We start from the raw sequence: 15,660 nt of genomic DNA on the forward strand, positions 1-15,660 counted from the left end.
GTTCTCTTGAAGAACAGTAAGTGCTCTCAACCACTGAGCCATCTTTCAATTCTTCTTAAATTTACTTTTATTACGTTTCCTTTCAGTAAAATGGAATATGTGATAGATTAACTTTAAAATGAGTTCTATTTTTTTAAGAAATAATTAGCTAAGAGCATACTAGATATTATTACTATTATCAGAAGTCATTTGGACTTTGTTTCAGGGATGAATTAATATCTGTATTGGTGATAGTTTCAGTTTAAAGAAAAACTAAGATAACACCCCCAGACTCAAAACAGAATCTTAAAATTAAAAAGCTGTTGTATGAGTAACATTTGACTTTTATGTGCAAATATATAGATGAAGTTTTCTAATGTTTGGGAAGAACAAAAACCAGTGAAAATGTTTAATGATTTAAAAAGCCATTTGGAAAGTAGTTTGACTCTTTGGCAGCATCCATTCTTGAGCAGATAAAAGCCAGGCACACAATTAAGGCCAAGTCCCTGTAGTCCTGGTATCAGTAAAAATGTTGTCAAGACAAATTCTCTTAAAAGCAATGGAGCAAGATGGAAACAACTGACTTCTCTGAGCCTGTGCTGTCACACTTGTTTTTCTTGAAGGCCGCTACGATGTCGGGGTGATTAAACGTTCAAACGTAAAAACCCACAAAGAAAGAGAATAGGCTTGTGAAATGAGAGGACATTAGTGAGCAAGGCAGAGGATTAAATACGCTGAAGGAAACTGCAGTTTTCTTGTAGTTTTCCTGATAGAAAGTTTTCTAAGACCTAGGCCAAGGAAACTAAGAGAGGGAATTGAGACCATCCCTTGTAGATGACTACCAGAAAAAGATGAGAAAATACAGAGGCATACCTGGGTTTTGCATTTCATCAGCAGGAGCTGGGCTTGTTCTCCTTCAGCAATCACACTGTGTGGCTGTCTTTTGTTTGTTTCTTTTGTTTGTTTGGGTTTTTTGTTTGTTTGTTTTGCACTTTTTTTTTTTTTTTTTTTTTTTTTTAGTGAATGAAATGCAATCCACTCTTATTTTGTCTTCTTGGATTTTATTTTAAAGAATCTGGCTTGCAGGGGGAAAAGCAATAGAATGATCATACCTTTAAGATGTGAACGTACTTGCGGGTTTCTCCCGCTGCTGGACTCAAGGGAGGACAGACACCTATTAGTAGATACCAATACCGTTCCTCATTCTCCTGGCAGAGCAAGGCAGACATCGTCTGAGCACGGCATACCGTGAAGCTGCATTTGCAAAACAGTCACCATGGTTCGAATCTACAGTGATCCAAATACAACATGTATATTTAAATCCCTGTGTATATCATAAAGAGTTGTATATACATTACATATGTTGCCAGTGTCATTACAGAACATTAATTAAAAATGTACATAGCAATGTCTGAACTGCAAAATGGGAATAATTTTGTATTCAAATTTACTATAGAACTCAACGCTATAATGGACCTCACATATTATTTTTAATTTTATTTTTTTTCTTATCAGTTACATTTTAATAACTCTATATCCCAGCTGTATTCCGCTCCCTCATTCCCTCCCAATCCTACCCTCCCTCCCTCATCTCCACTGTGCCCCTTCCCAAGTCCACTGATGGGGGGACCTCCTCCCCATTCATCTGATCCTGTTTTATCAGGTATCTTCAGGACTGGCTGCAAAGCCCTCCTCCGTGGCCTAACAGGACTGCTCCTCCCTTGGGGGGTGGGGAGGCCAAAGAGCCAGCCATTGAGTTCCTGTTAGAAACAGTCCTTGTTCCCCTCACTATGGGAAACCAATTGGTTACTGAACTATCACAGGCTACATCTGAGCAGAGGTTCTAGATTATATCCATACATGGTCCTTGGTTGAATGTCAGTCTCAAAAAAGACCCTGTGTACAATCTATCTGGCGCTTTCTCAGACAATTAGGAATAGTGCTTCCTTAAGACCCAGCTATACCACTGCTAGGTATATACCCAAAATTTGCTAAAGTACACAAAAGGGATACTTGCTCAACCATGTTTATAGCAGCTTTATTTGTAATAGCCAGAACCTGGAAACAACCCAGATGTCCATCAACGGAGGAATGGATACAGAAATTGTGGTATTTTTACACAATGGAATACTACTCAGCAATCAAAAAGGAGGAAATCATGAAATTTGCAGGCAAATGGTGGGATATAAAAAAGATCATTCTGAGTGAAATATCCCAGAAGGAGAAAGACAAACACGGTATATACTCACTTATATAGACCTATAAGATATGATAAACATAATGAAATCTATACACCTAAAAAAGATAATCAAGAGAGCGGACATGGGGTAAGATGATCAATCCTCGTTTAGAAAGACAGATGGGATGCGCATTGAATGTATGACAGGAGTCTACTGAACGCATCTGAAAGACTCTAACTCGCAGTGTTTTCAAAGCAGATACAAAGACTCATAACCAAACCTTCGGCAGAGTACAGGGAATCATATGAAAGAAGGGGAGTTAGTATGATGGGGAAAGGATAGGAGCTCCACATATTATATTCTTTCAGTAACTTTTTACTTCCGTTATCCTCATTTTATCCCCATGCAGACTGTTTTTGGCCAGATTGGATAGCTTTGTAAATCTTTCCCACACATCAGTTGTAGAATCTTCCAGATAGATCCTGGTTTATAAACTGCTATTTGATAGTCTCTGAGTTGCTACAGACCAAAAGCATCAGGGAGAAAAGGTTAACATTAGAATTATCCCCTCAGGCAGAGCTGTAAAGGGAGATAAACAAATTAAGCTAATGTGACCCTTGTATTTTAAAGAAAAATAAAAGTAGTGAGTAAAATTTATTTACAAGATTATAAAATTATCACTTACTTCATTGTTTTATTTTATCTAAACACTGTAAAGTAATGTATAAACTAATCAATAAAACTTACCATTTATTGGAGGATATTTTCCACATTTCAGAAAACAGAGTGTTTAGCCAGTGCCAAGGACAGCTTGCAAAATAGACACATAGGACAGGGGATGGGTCTGGGGTACGGCTCAGGGATATGTAAGGAAAATTCCTAATGCTCCAGGTGTAAAAGAAAGATGGCACACGCATATAAACACACAAACACAAACATACATGTGCATTCATACATGTACACACATATACACGTGAGCACACAGGTACATGCATGTATATTCATACATATATGTACTGTATGCATACGCACACACCGTTCCAGCCCTCTCAGGCTGACTTTGCGCTGAATCCTTTCCCATCATTCTTGTTCTGGGGGAACCAGCACTCTTCAGCTGCCCTTCTGCAAATCAGAGTGCCATACCCTTTGCCCTGCTGAGAAAGGGCTCTGATGTCTTTCTCAGTCAGCAAACGCAAGGAGATTCCTCCACCTGCTGCTGCAGTCCACTGAGAGGTTCTCTGTCTAGAGAGGAAGGGGGTGGGCCAGAAATGCGTTCTTACTTCTTGTTGCCTGTGACTCCTTGTTCACTGTGATTAGGCCTTGACAACCCAGAGAAGACCAGTCTTAAGAGAGTAGCCTAAGCCATAACAACATTAAAATGACTCAAGGAAAGCAATTCTATAACTTCTGGTTTGTTTGCTTGTTTTAAGTTTTTATTAAAAAAATTATTTATTTATTCATTTATTTATTTATATTAAATTTATTTATTGACTTTACATCTCCATTGCAATTGCTCTCTCCTCTTCTGATTCCACCCCCTTCCTCCTTTCCCCCTCCTTTTCTCCTCAGGAAAGGGGAGCCCTCTCCCTTACCAGCCCACCCACCTTGGCACATTAAGTCCCATCAGGACTAAGTGCATCCTTTTCCAATAAGTGCAGACAAGGCAGCTCCACCAGGGGGAAGTTATCCAAAAGCAGGCAACAGAGTCCATGTCAGATATAGTTCCGCTACACTTGCTAGAGGACCCACATGAAGACCAAACTACCCATCAGTTACGTATGTGTCAGGAATCTAGATCCGTTCCATGCATGCTCTTTGGTTGGTGCTTTAGTCTCTGTACGGCCCCATGGGCCTAGGTTAGTTGACTCTGTTGGTCTTCTTGTGGAGTTCTTATACCCTGAAGGTCCTGTTATCCTTCCCCCTACTCTTCCACAAGACTCTCGGGGCTTTGATTAATGTTTGACTGTGGGGCTCTGCATTTGTTTTGAACCCTGGTCGGTGGAGTCTCTCAGAGGACAGTCATGCTAGGCTCCTGTGTGCAAGAATTGCTGAGTATTATTAATAGTGTCAGGGGCTGGCTCTCCCCATGGGGTGGGTTTCATGATGGGCCAGGCATTGGTTGACCATTCCCTTCAATCTCCTCCATTGTTATCTCTGCACATTTTATACCCAGGGTAAAATTGGGGTTAAAGGTTTGGGGGTGAGTTTGTTTCCCCCTCCCTTCAGTGGAAGTCCTGCCTGGCTAGGAAGTGGCCCCTTCAGTTCCAGGTCTACCACTGTTGGAGTATCAGCTAGAGTCACCTCCATATCCTCACAGGATCCTACCCTGTCCCAGGTATCCAGTTTGTCCAGCGACGTACCCCTGTTTTCCTTCTCTCTCCCAGCCCTCTCACCTCCCACCGCTGCTCTCTGCACATCTGTCCCCCACTCTCGTTTCACTCCCCACACCCTCTCCCATCCAGTTTCCTCTCTTCTTCTACTTCAGATTCTATTTTCCCTTCATGTGAGATTCAAGCACCCTCACTTGGGCCCTCCTTTGTTAGCTTCTTTGGGTCTGTGAGATTATAGTATGGCTAGCCTGCACTGTATGACTATTATCCACTCATGAATACCTACCATGTGTGTCTTTCTAGGTCTCAGATACCTCACTCAGGATGACCTTTTCTAGTTCCATCCATTTGCCTGCAGATTTCATGATTTCCTTGTTTTTAATGGGTGAGTATTATTTCATTGTGTGAATGTACCACAATTTATTTACTCATTCTTTGGTTGAGGGACATCTGGATTGTTTCTAGTTTCTGGCTATTTTGAATAAAACTGCCATGAACATAAATGAGCAAGTGTCCTTGTGGTATGGTGGAGCATCTTTTGTGTATATATCTAGGAGTGGTATAGCTGAGTCTTGAGTTAGAACTCTTCAAAAATTAAGTTAGTAACTGCAATATTGAAATGGTTGACACTCAAAATGCATGGAACAGAATTACTCAAAGATTGGTTAAAAACTAGGAAAAAAATATCATTTTCTTCCTGCTCAAAGGGTTTACTTCTGCCTAAGAGCAAAAATGAGTTAGCCAAGATGCTCCTGAGGCTGGATTCCTTACATCCTCAGGGGTCCCATTATGAACTGGGAGTAAACTGTGTAAGTTATCAATTTCTCCAAGTATATGGGAAAGAGGTCCTTGAGATATTTTAAACAAAAATTATGTCTAAACCTTAGTTTTCAGTAGAGCTTATGATATCTGTGCGGCTTGTCAAAATCTTTCATTTCCAGAAGGTAGGGACGAATCTTATTTAATTATGAACCTGATATTGGTCTAGCTAGAGCTTGCATCTTCATGGCTATTGCTATCCCCTTGATTTTGTAAATTACTGAAACTGATTCCTACATTCCCTGTGCATTACTCTTTCAGGGTGTTTCCTGCTTCGATACAGGCAGTATGTAAGGCAGTGTGGAAAGTCTGGGGTATGGAGTGAAAGTTGGATGGCCCCTGTCATTGGTAGAATTCATGGATTTCCTAGAGTTTGCCCTCCTCCAACACTTTATTTTTTTCTGCTTATAGTTGAGTTCTCAAATATATGAATATATTTGAGAATATATTCATATATATGTGTTTGCAGTGAATATGTGTTTGTAGCCTATCACATGTATATGAAATATGAATTCACCCAGTGTGCAATTATTTTTTCGTTCATGCATATGTCAGTGGCCTGCAACTTGTTTAGTAAAAAGAAACTACCCATACCCGGTTTTCTTTTGCACGACATGGAATTTCTTAGCTGTAACTTGCATATCATTTTACCTTGGGCATTACATTCATTATTTATAACAAACATATTCGAAGTCCATGAAGAAATTTAAACATTTTTTACTGAATTAAATATAAGAAATTGACATATTTCTTCATGGAGAAAAACAAGTGAGCATTTGAATGCTCAGTGTATTTGCAGCTCATAGCGTTTTGATCAGTAGCACTGTCAAGATCATAGAGTGTGGGGAAGAACCTTGGATATGCAGCATGTGCAGTATGGAAAACAAACAGAATGGAACTAACTTCTGTTGAGTTTATGAGTCCCTCTATACTTGGAAAGAAAGATAAAAACAAGATTTTTGAAGACTTGACAGTTCATATGAGGCAGAGAGGTATAATTAATTGGAGAGGAAAATACTTTTAAAACAGTATAAAAATAGCTTGGCAAGTTGGCAATTCTTGACTAGGTTAACATAAGAAAAACAATGTATTGGTCTAACAGAATAATCAAGGTTTAGCTGAGATTTGTAGTTTCAAATTTTTAAAACTTGACTCACATGGTATTAAAGATGGGGAGAAAAAAAATGACTTAACTTTCATAGTTAGGGAAGTCTCAAATGTAGAAACATCTGTATATTACCCTCAAGACAATACAAAAAAATCTATAGTTATGTATTTGAGTTTATTTAAATCTTTCTGGTCCCCTAAATATTACCTAAATGTGTCTCTTTTGATTCTACTGTATGTAACTGATCCACCTCCAGAACTGTTTTTCTTAGCCTTACAAATTTTCAAAAGCCAGTTTAATCTATTTGTAAAGAACTATGCTAAACAGAATGGTATTTATAAATAGTCCTATCAGCACACACTTTTCTTTTATTTTAAAATATAAATAATTTGACTTAAGTTAATCGTTGGGCACATTAGCTAAGTAAATCAGTTTCTCAAGTGGGAGGTGGACTCAGTTTTAGCTCTAATATTTACATAATTACTTCTGGGATTTATGATCTTCTAGTTGCTAAGACATTGAATAATGAAGTTCCTTTATGCTTCCCCATGCCTGTCAGGTTCTCCATTAGTACAAGTTGTGTTCACCAAATGATCTTGTGACAGATATATTACAAATCAAACCAAGGGAGAGTCTCAAGATTGACCATGTCTAGTGAGATCAGACACCTCCAACTTTGTGGGGAGCCCCCATCACCTGTACATACCCACACAAGTTACAGAGTTAGAAATAATTTAAAAATCATAGAAAGAAAGTGATTATAAAATAAAGTAGATGTGAGCGGATGTGAGATGGCTCACTGGTGAAGCACCACACGAATATGAAGACAGTAAAATAGTGGACACCAACTCATCTAGCAGAACTGGTGAGATCTAAGTTTAGCATTCAATGGGAGACACTGTCTCACAACGTGAAGAATGGCCCAGGGGTGGAGGATAACTAATGCCTCCTTACATGTGTCTACAAACACACACACACACACACACACACACACACACACACACACACACACCTGAGTAGATGAGAAACAAGGAAATAATGGCCACAATTGGAATATAGTTTGGGATATGACACAAATTCAAATTCCCTACTTGTAACATTAATACCTGTTAGCATTATTCTGTCATCTCTGTGACATCAATATGTATAAATTTTTAAACCAAAATAAAAAAAAATAATTTAAGCTTATCTTGATGGTCAAAGTTTCCTTTTAGCAGTATGTGAGATGGTAACAAATTTCCTAGTAAATGTAACATAAAACCTTCTTAGACTCATTGACCGACTTAGATGAATTTTTCTTCCATATTTCTTACACTCTGACCAGTGTGTAGCTCAGCATGTTATTTTTTTTTTCTTTTCAAAAGTACAATTGCCAGCAGCTTGCTTCAATGAAAACCTTCCTGACGTATGTGCCCACAAAAATGACTTTTAGGATTAATGTTGGTCTTCAGAGAAGCACTCCTATTTCTCTGTCTTCTCTCTTAGGAGGCCACAGACTTGGTCCAAATGATGTGTTTTATTGTTCTTCAACTAGAGCCAGTTTCTGCCTTAAGGTTTTCTACAGTGTGTCATTTATGGCTATAAATATCTAGTGGTATTTGTTTGCTTTTCTTACAAAAAGTCAGTGCAGACTGCTTCCAGTCTCTTACTTACTCATGTAAAATTTATAAAATAAAATATGCTTTTCAACTACAGATTCCTATTAAAGACCCACATAAACATGCTGGTGAAATGAAACTTTGTTCTCTTGCATAAACATACAATGCAGCATGTAAACACATGATTTCTGAAGACTGTCAAATTTAGAAACGTTTAACTAAATCTCAAAACTGCGTTCAACTGTTGACACAAAATTAAGGAACTTTTTTTGTCAATAATTCTGGAAAACAACCATTTCTAATATGATTTCTTTGCATGTGTGAAATTTAAAAGAAAAACTGATTTAAAATACAAAAAATCCTATCCTATAGGTCTAGTATCCACTTATAAGTGAGTATATACCGTGTGTGTCTTTCTGCTTCTGGGATACCTCACTCGGGATGATCTTTTCTAGATCCCACCGTTTGCTTGCAAATTTCATGATTTTCTTTTTTTTGATTGCTGAGTAGTATTCCATTGTGTAAATGTTCCACAATTTCTGTATTTATTCCTCAACTGAGGGATATCTAGGTTGTTTCCAGATTTTGGCTATTAGGAATAAAGCTGCTACAAACATGGTTGAACAAATGTCCTTGTTGTGTACTTGAACATATTTTGGATATATGCCTAGGAGGGATATAGCTGGATCTTGAGGAGGCACTATCCCTAATTGTCTGATAAAGCTCCAGATTGATTTCCAAAGTGGTTGCACAAGTTCTATTAGCAATGGAGGAGGGTTCCCCTTTCTCCACATCCTCTCCAGTATGTGTTGTTACTTGAGTTTTTTATTAGCCATTCTGGTGGTTGTAAGGTGAAATCTCAGGGTCATATTGATTTGCATCTCCCTGATGACTAAGGGCATTGAGCATTTCTCTGTTTCTCTGCCATTGTATATTCCTCTACAGAGAGTTCTCTTTTTAGCTCTGTACCCCATTTCTTTTTTTTTTTCAGTGCATTCTCAGCTCATGCTTTATTGCTAAAAATATATAAATACAGGTGCAGTTTCAGGCTCTCACAACAGTTCCTTTTCCAAGGAGTCAAATTTCTTCAAAACTCCCAAAGATACATAGATTAAGAAGCTGCCTTTTGTAGTATGCTTGACACGTTCATTGAAGCTCTTTAAACATCACCTCATACACTGATGGCGCAATGGAAGGTACAAAGGCTATATTAAGTGTAGTTTCTCTTTAAATGTCCCGTGCTGTCCATGTTAGGTTTTGGGACAACCAAGCAATATTCAGAACACCTGCATGATCATGGAGACATGGCTACTTCAGTTACATTAGAGATTACCCTTAACAGCCATGTTTATGGTTCTAAATACAAAAGTATGCTACAAGATTTTGTGGTCTCCAAATGTGTGGTAATTAGTATTCAGTCTTGCTGTAGTCTCTTGTTTACTCTTTATGTACTGTGATATGTAATATATGAAGAGACCCCTAGCCTTCAGGAGTTTACATTCTCATGGTGGTGTAGGTGCAAGCAAAACGACTCTAGTTTATTCAGAACATTGCTTGGCTAGTAATTATACCGTTTTGGAAGAACCCCTTGGCCAAGAATTTTAAAATGTAGAGGGCTATGCCAAATTTCAGGGCATTACTGCTTGAGTTTACATTGTTTTAGCTCTGCTCCTCAACTTTTCCCCAGGGAGCTGTTCATTAATGTGAATCAGAAAAGAAACCATTCTGCCTAAGAATCCTTACTACCCCTACAGCTCCCGGTAAGTGGGCAGGAAAACTTACTGCTCCTTAAAGACGGTCACCTCAGTTCCTTTTTTTTCCCCCCAGGGCTGTAAACTTCATTCATTACCCATTTCTTAATTGTATTACTTGATTTGTTGTTTTTTAACCTCTTTAGTTCTTTATATATTCTGGATATTGGCCTTCTCTCAAATGTAGGGTTGGTGAAGATCCTCTCCCAGTCTGTAGGCTGTCATTGTGATCTGACAATAGTTTCCTTTGTTTTACAGAAGCTTTTCAGTTTCATGAGGTCCCATTAAGAAGCCAAGCAAGAAGGAGGACCCTGGGTAAGATGAACAATCCTCATTCAGAAGGACAAACAGGATGGACATTGAAAGAAAGAGAAAACAGGAAATAGGACAGGAGCCTACCACAGAGGGCCTCTGAAATATTCTACCCAGCAGGGTATCAAAGCAGATGCTGAGTCTCATAACCAAACTTTGGCAGAGCTCAGGGAATCTTATAAAAAAAGGGGGGGGGAGATAATAAGACCTGAGGTGGACAGGAGCTCCACAAGGAGAGTAACATTACCAAAATATCTGGTCCCAGGTATCTTTTCTGAGACTGATACTCCAACCAATTAATAGGGAGAAGGGCTTGGGAGGAGATGAGGGAGGGAGGGTGGAATTGGGAGGGAATGAAGGAGGAGCCTACAGCTGGGATTCAAAGTGAATAAACCATAATTAATATAAAAAATAAAATTTAAAAATCCCTTATATACATCCATTCAAGCTATTATACATATATATGCATATATATGTATACATATATATATGTATAATATATATAATAATTTGAATGAGTGGGCTAAAATCTTATGTGTGTTTCACTAACAGGCTAACAGATTGTGGAAGATTACAGTCTGGGGATTGGTAATGAGCAAAAGAAGCAACTGAGGCTGAAACACCACGCTCAACTTCAGACACTTGTTGGTACAGGTCTGAGCCACTTGGAAAACCTCAAATTTTGTCCTCTTGTTTTAGAAAAGATGGACAATAAACAAGAGTATTGAAGATGTGTATGTAAGATGGTGAGAAGCACCATGCAGGGAAATACAGAAGAGAGGGCAATGTGGGAGACTGGGTTATAGATTTAAACAGAATAAAAGGGAAACTTACTGAAAATGCAACTCCAGGATAAACCCAAAGGAGGTGAGAATGTGAGCCCTGTGGAAGCCTTGAGGGGCAGAATTCAGAAAGGGAAATCAAATGGAACCCTGCAGTGAGTTAAGGGAGCTGACACATACCTGAAATGTTAAAAGAAAACCTGGAGTTGTTTGTGGCTTGCTGAGAGTGACAAGCGTTGAACTGAAAGTCTTTGGGGACCTGACAGCCATATCTCAGAGTCTTTCGGGTCACAGAGCAAGAGAATTCCCCATTCTGCTTGTATAAACAGACAATGTGACCACTCCAAGGTATAATTAAGTGGAACGATTGTTACTGTAGACACGAGGGAGAGTACATCCAGGTGCACATGGAAGTCCAGGGCAGGGAGAGAAAGTAGTAGACAGGACATGGCCTGAAGACTGGTCTTGGCCTTGAGAGAAGAGAGAGCTTCAGGGAAGAGCAAGAGAGAGGCGGAGAATGAGATAACCGAGGGCCAAAAAAGGGCACAGAGCCCAGATAGCAGGGTTGAAAAGATAAATGAATAGCTGTGGTTTTAAAACAAAGAACTTACCATCTTACAGTTATCACAGAACAGAAAATCATCATTCTGTTACACTGTAATTTAGCACGTATTGTCAGTTTTATTCACCCCTGACTTTCCCTACTCTCCCAGGTCTGTGGAAACTACCATCCTGCTTTCACTGTATATATGACAACAGACACAATTCCTTTGCTAGCAAGTATAGGAATAATATCTAGTCTATTTAGTTGTAATTCAGCACTAGCATCAAATGGTGATATCCAACTACTTCTTCTGGTGCCTGAAGCTGGGAATACAGGCACTGACACTGCCGGGGAATGTAAAATAAATTAATTTATTTCGATTACCGAAGAGATGTTTAAGTCATCTCAAATTTTAGTGCTATTGCTAAATACAAAAACATGCTAAATAGTTAAATAATTAGATAATATAGCAGACATTGTTATTTTTAACTTTTTTAGTCCCCTTTATCCCAACACACATAGAAACAGAACACAGCACTCATAAATAGCGGTATAAACAAAATCTCAAAACAACCAGACCCAGAATGTTTGATTTTCTGAAGAAAAGATCTGAGTGAGCAGCAGCAACCTCATGGAGTTCAACATACTGCAAGCTTCAGCCGAGGAACTCTCTCTCTCTCATTTCGCTGAGGAGAAACAGTCACTCGTAACTCAGCTCAAACAATTACAGTCTACAGCTCGTCTCTATACCTCTGACTTAAAACATGTGTTCTCCTCCTGTGGAGGGTGATCGCAACGTCGATAGGGAGAACAGCGTGAAATGGAACCAGTGTAATTATGCACCAGAGAGATGCTAAAATTTGACCTATGAGATGTTCACACTTTCCTCCAAAATAAAAGCCATTAGAGCAGAAATGCGTGCTGTAGAAATGCTCAGTTTCTTCAAGTCAGCACGGTGGAAAGAAAGGCCGGTTTACAAAAGTGAATGAGTCAGTGTCATTAATTTTGCTTCTTTCACAAGACACAAAAAATTTCTGAGGCCGTGTGATCATCAGGTATTTCCATTTGTGTGATATGTACTCTTTAGATTTCTGCTTCTGTGATTTAAAAAGAAAAAAAAAAAAGAATTCACCCTGTTGGTTGTGACAGAAAAGCATTTCTTCATAATTTTAGAAGGAACTATAGTTCTTCAGAACTTAGTGTCTTAAAGTCACATAGCCTTAGAATGCTAAACCAGGAGGTTTTGTGTTTTATTCTGCTTTTCATTTGTCTGTTTATGGAGGGAGGAGAGATTAGAATTACACCAGCAATTTGGGTAAACAAAATGACTTCTGTAATTTAGATTTTAAAATTATGACAGTAAATTGAAATTCCAGAGATGACGTAAAAGAGTATATGTATACACCTGCAGAAACTAATCAAGAGGCAGTACTTTGGCTAAAATGCTCAATCCCCATCCTGAAAGGCAAAGAGGATGGACATCAGAAGAAGAAGAAAACAGGAAACAAGTTAGGAACCTGCCATAGAGGGCCTCTGAAAGGCTCTGCCCTGCAGACTATCAAAGCAGATGCTGAGACTTATGGCCAACTGTTGGGCAGAGTGCGTGGAATCTTACCTGATGGCCAACTGACGGGCAGAGTGAATGGAATTTTATGTAAGAAGAGGGAAATAGTAAGAGCTGGAGAGGACAGGAACTCCACAAAAAGAGCAACAGAACAAGAAAATTTGAACACAGGCAGCTTCCCAGAGACTAATACTCCAACCAAGGACTATCCATGGAGATAACCTAGAACCCTGACAATGCAGCCACTTCTGATGAGAACTGATAGACTAAGATCAGAAAGAAGGAGAGAAGGACCTCCCCTATCAGTGGACTTGGGGAGGGGCATGCATGCAGAAAGGGGGGGAGGTTGGAACCGGGAGGGGAGGATGAAGGGGCTTATGGGGGGATACAAAATGAATAAAATGTAATAAATAAAAGTTAAATAAAAAATTAAAAAAAAAGAAGTGGGGAAAAGTAAGATCTGGAGAGGACAGGAGCTCCACAAGGAGAGCATCAGAACCAAAAAAATTGAACACAGGGGTCTTCCCAGAGACTCATACTCAAACCAAGTACCATGCATGGAGATAACCTAGAACTCCTGCACAGATGTAGCCCATGGCAGTTTGGTGTCCAAGTGGTTTCCATAGTAATGGGAAGAGGGACTGTCTCTGACATGAACTTATTGGCCTGCTCTTTGATCACCATCCCCTGAGGGGGGAGCTGCCTTGCCAGGCCACAGAAGATGACAATGCAGCCACTCCTGATGAGATCTGATAGACTAAGATCAGAAGGAAGGAGAGGAGGACCTCCCCTATCAGTGGACTTGGGGAGGGGCATGCATGGAGAAGGGGAAGGGAAGGTGGGATTAGGAGGGGAGGAGAGAGGGGCTCATGGGGGGATACAAAGTGAATAAAGTGTAACTAATAAAAGTTTAAAAACGAGTGTATGTATATAGTAAGATGTATAAAAATTGTAGAGAAGATAAAAATCACATTTAGTCATTAAAAATAAAATTGTCATTTCATATCTAACATTTCACTTATTTGCTTAAAGACTTTTTATTTCTTATATAAAATAAATTAGGATCATTTGTCTTATAATAAAATTTTATAGGTTATATATTATAATTTTGTATTTAATTATCACAGTATTATTTGCAAGAATTATATGTATGTTCCTTTATCTCTATATAGTAAGAGTTTTCCTTTGGCATTCTAAAGCAGCGTAGGATGAACCTATATATATTTTAGTTTTATTTCAAGTAAATTGACTTTTACAATTCTGTTCATTCAGTTCATAAAACTTTAAATATACTTTATCTTTTAATTGTATCACTGGTGAGATGAATAGCTATTTTGTTTATTCAATAAACCTAATTCTTAATATTTTTGTTGATGGTTGCATCTTTAAAGGGAAAAGTACCAATGTAAATTACAACAGGATAAATGGTAATAGGAAATGAAAATGTAGTCGGAGGCAGTTCCGTAGCTGAAACACTCACCCACGGGCGACCCCACTGTGCTGCATTAGACACTCTACTGGGAACGACACCATCCGCAGATCCCAGCTTCGGTGTTTACTGAAACTATCCCCCAGGGAATCTTCCATTTTCTAAATAGTGTACCTGCATAAAAAAATTCCTCCTTGGCTTTTGATAAACACAAATCAAAGTGACAGATTGTCCATCATCATCTGCAATGGCAGTCCTTCGGTGATTCTGATAGGGCTGTTTCTCCTGCTCTCTTCAGCCAAGGGTAGGTGACAAGGTGACCTAGCCTTACCTTGGAGCAACACTTCTACCAGAAAGGCTCTACAAAGAAGTACCACACTGTGAAACCAAACCGTATGTGCGATCCTGGTCGTCAATATAAAACATGCAGCTCATACTGTGGTTATTGTTGCTGTATCTGAGATTGAACTCAGGGCCTTGCCCACACTAAACAACCAGTCTTCTGCTGAGCTACAGCCCTACACACCCACTTGACTTTTGAAAGCCATGTGCTATAACTGAAATAATGCTTTCAATTTCTTTTGGAAGCTAGATGAAAATAGTTTTAAAATAAAATATCTTTAATAAACTTTACAAATTTCATATAAAGCTGATCATATTTGCTCACCTTCGCTCACTGCTTTCATGTCTGTCCTCTCCATCTTCACCTTCCTGTACACTCAACGTTGAGTTTTCTTGTTTGCCCCACCAAATCCAGCTTGTGTTTCCCAGCTACTCCTGGGAGTGAGTCCTGCCATGTAGGGCAGCCATTCTGCCATTGTTGGCATGATTAAGAAAAACTGACTCTCCCTGCCTCAGCTGTCAGATAGCAAATGCCAAAAGTTTCTTCATTTGTGATGGGACTTCATGTTCTCCTCCCCCTTCCCCCAACCTGAATTTTATCTTCCTTCAGCTTGAGCATGCATCCTGTCAGTTCTGCACATATGTGTATTCTTATGTGCCACTGTCCCATTGTGTCTGGAAATAATTGTTTTATTAATGTTATCCACCCCTTTGCTCTTAAAATATTTCTGCTTCCTCTTCTGAAGAGATCCCTGAGTCTTGGGGTTAGGACTTTAATTTTTACACTCCATATAGGCCTGGGCACCGCAGTCTTCCACTCTCTGCACGTTGGGCAGTTCAGGGTCTGTGTGATCACGGCCATTTACTTCACAAAGTTCCTCTGATGAGAGAAACTCTGGCATAGCAATAAGTAACGTTAATA

This window comes from Psammomys obesus, unplaced genomic scaffold (assembly GCF_907164565.1).
Source record: "Psammomys obesus unplaced genomic scaffold, mPsaObe1.curated_primary_1811, whole genome shotgun sequence".
NCBI lineage: Eukaryota > Metazoa > Chordata > Mammalia > Rodentia > Muridae > Psammomys > Psammomys obesus.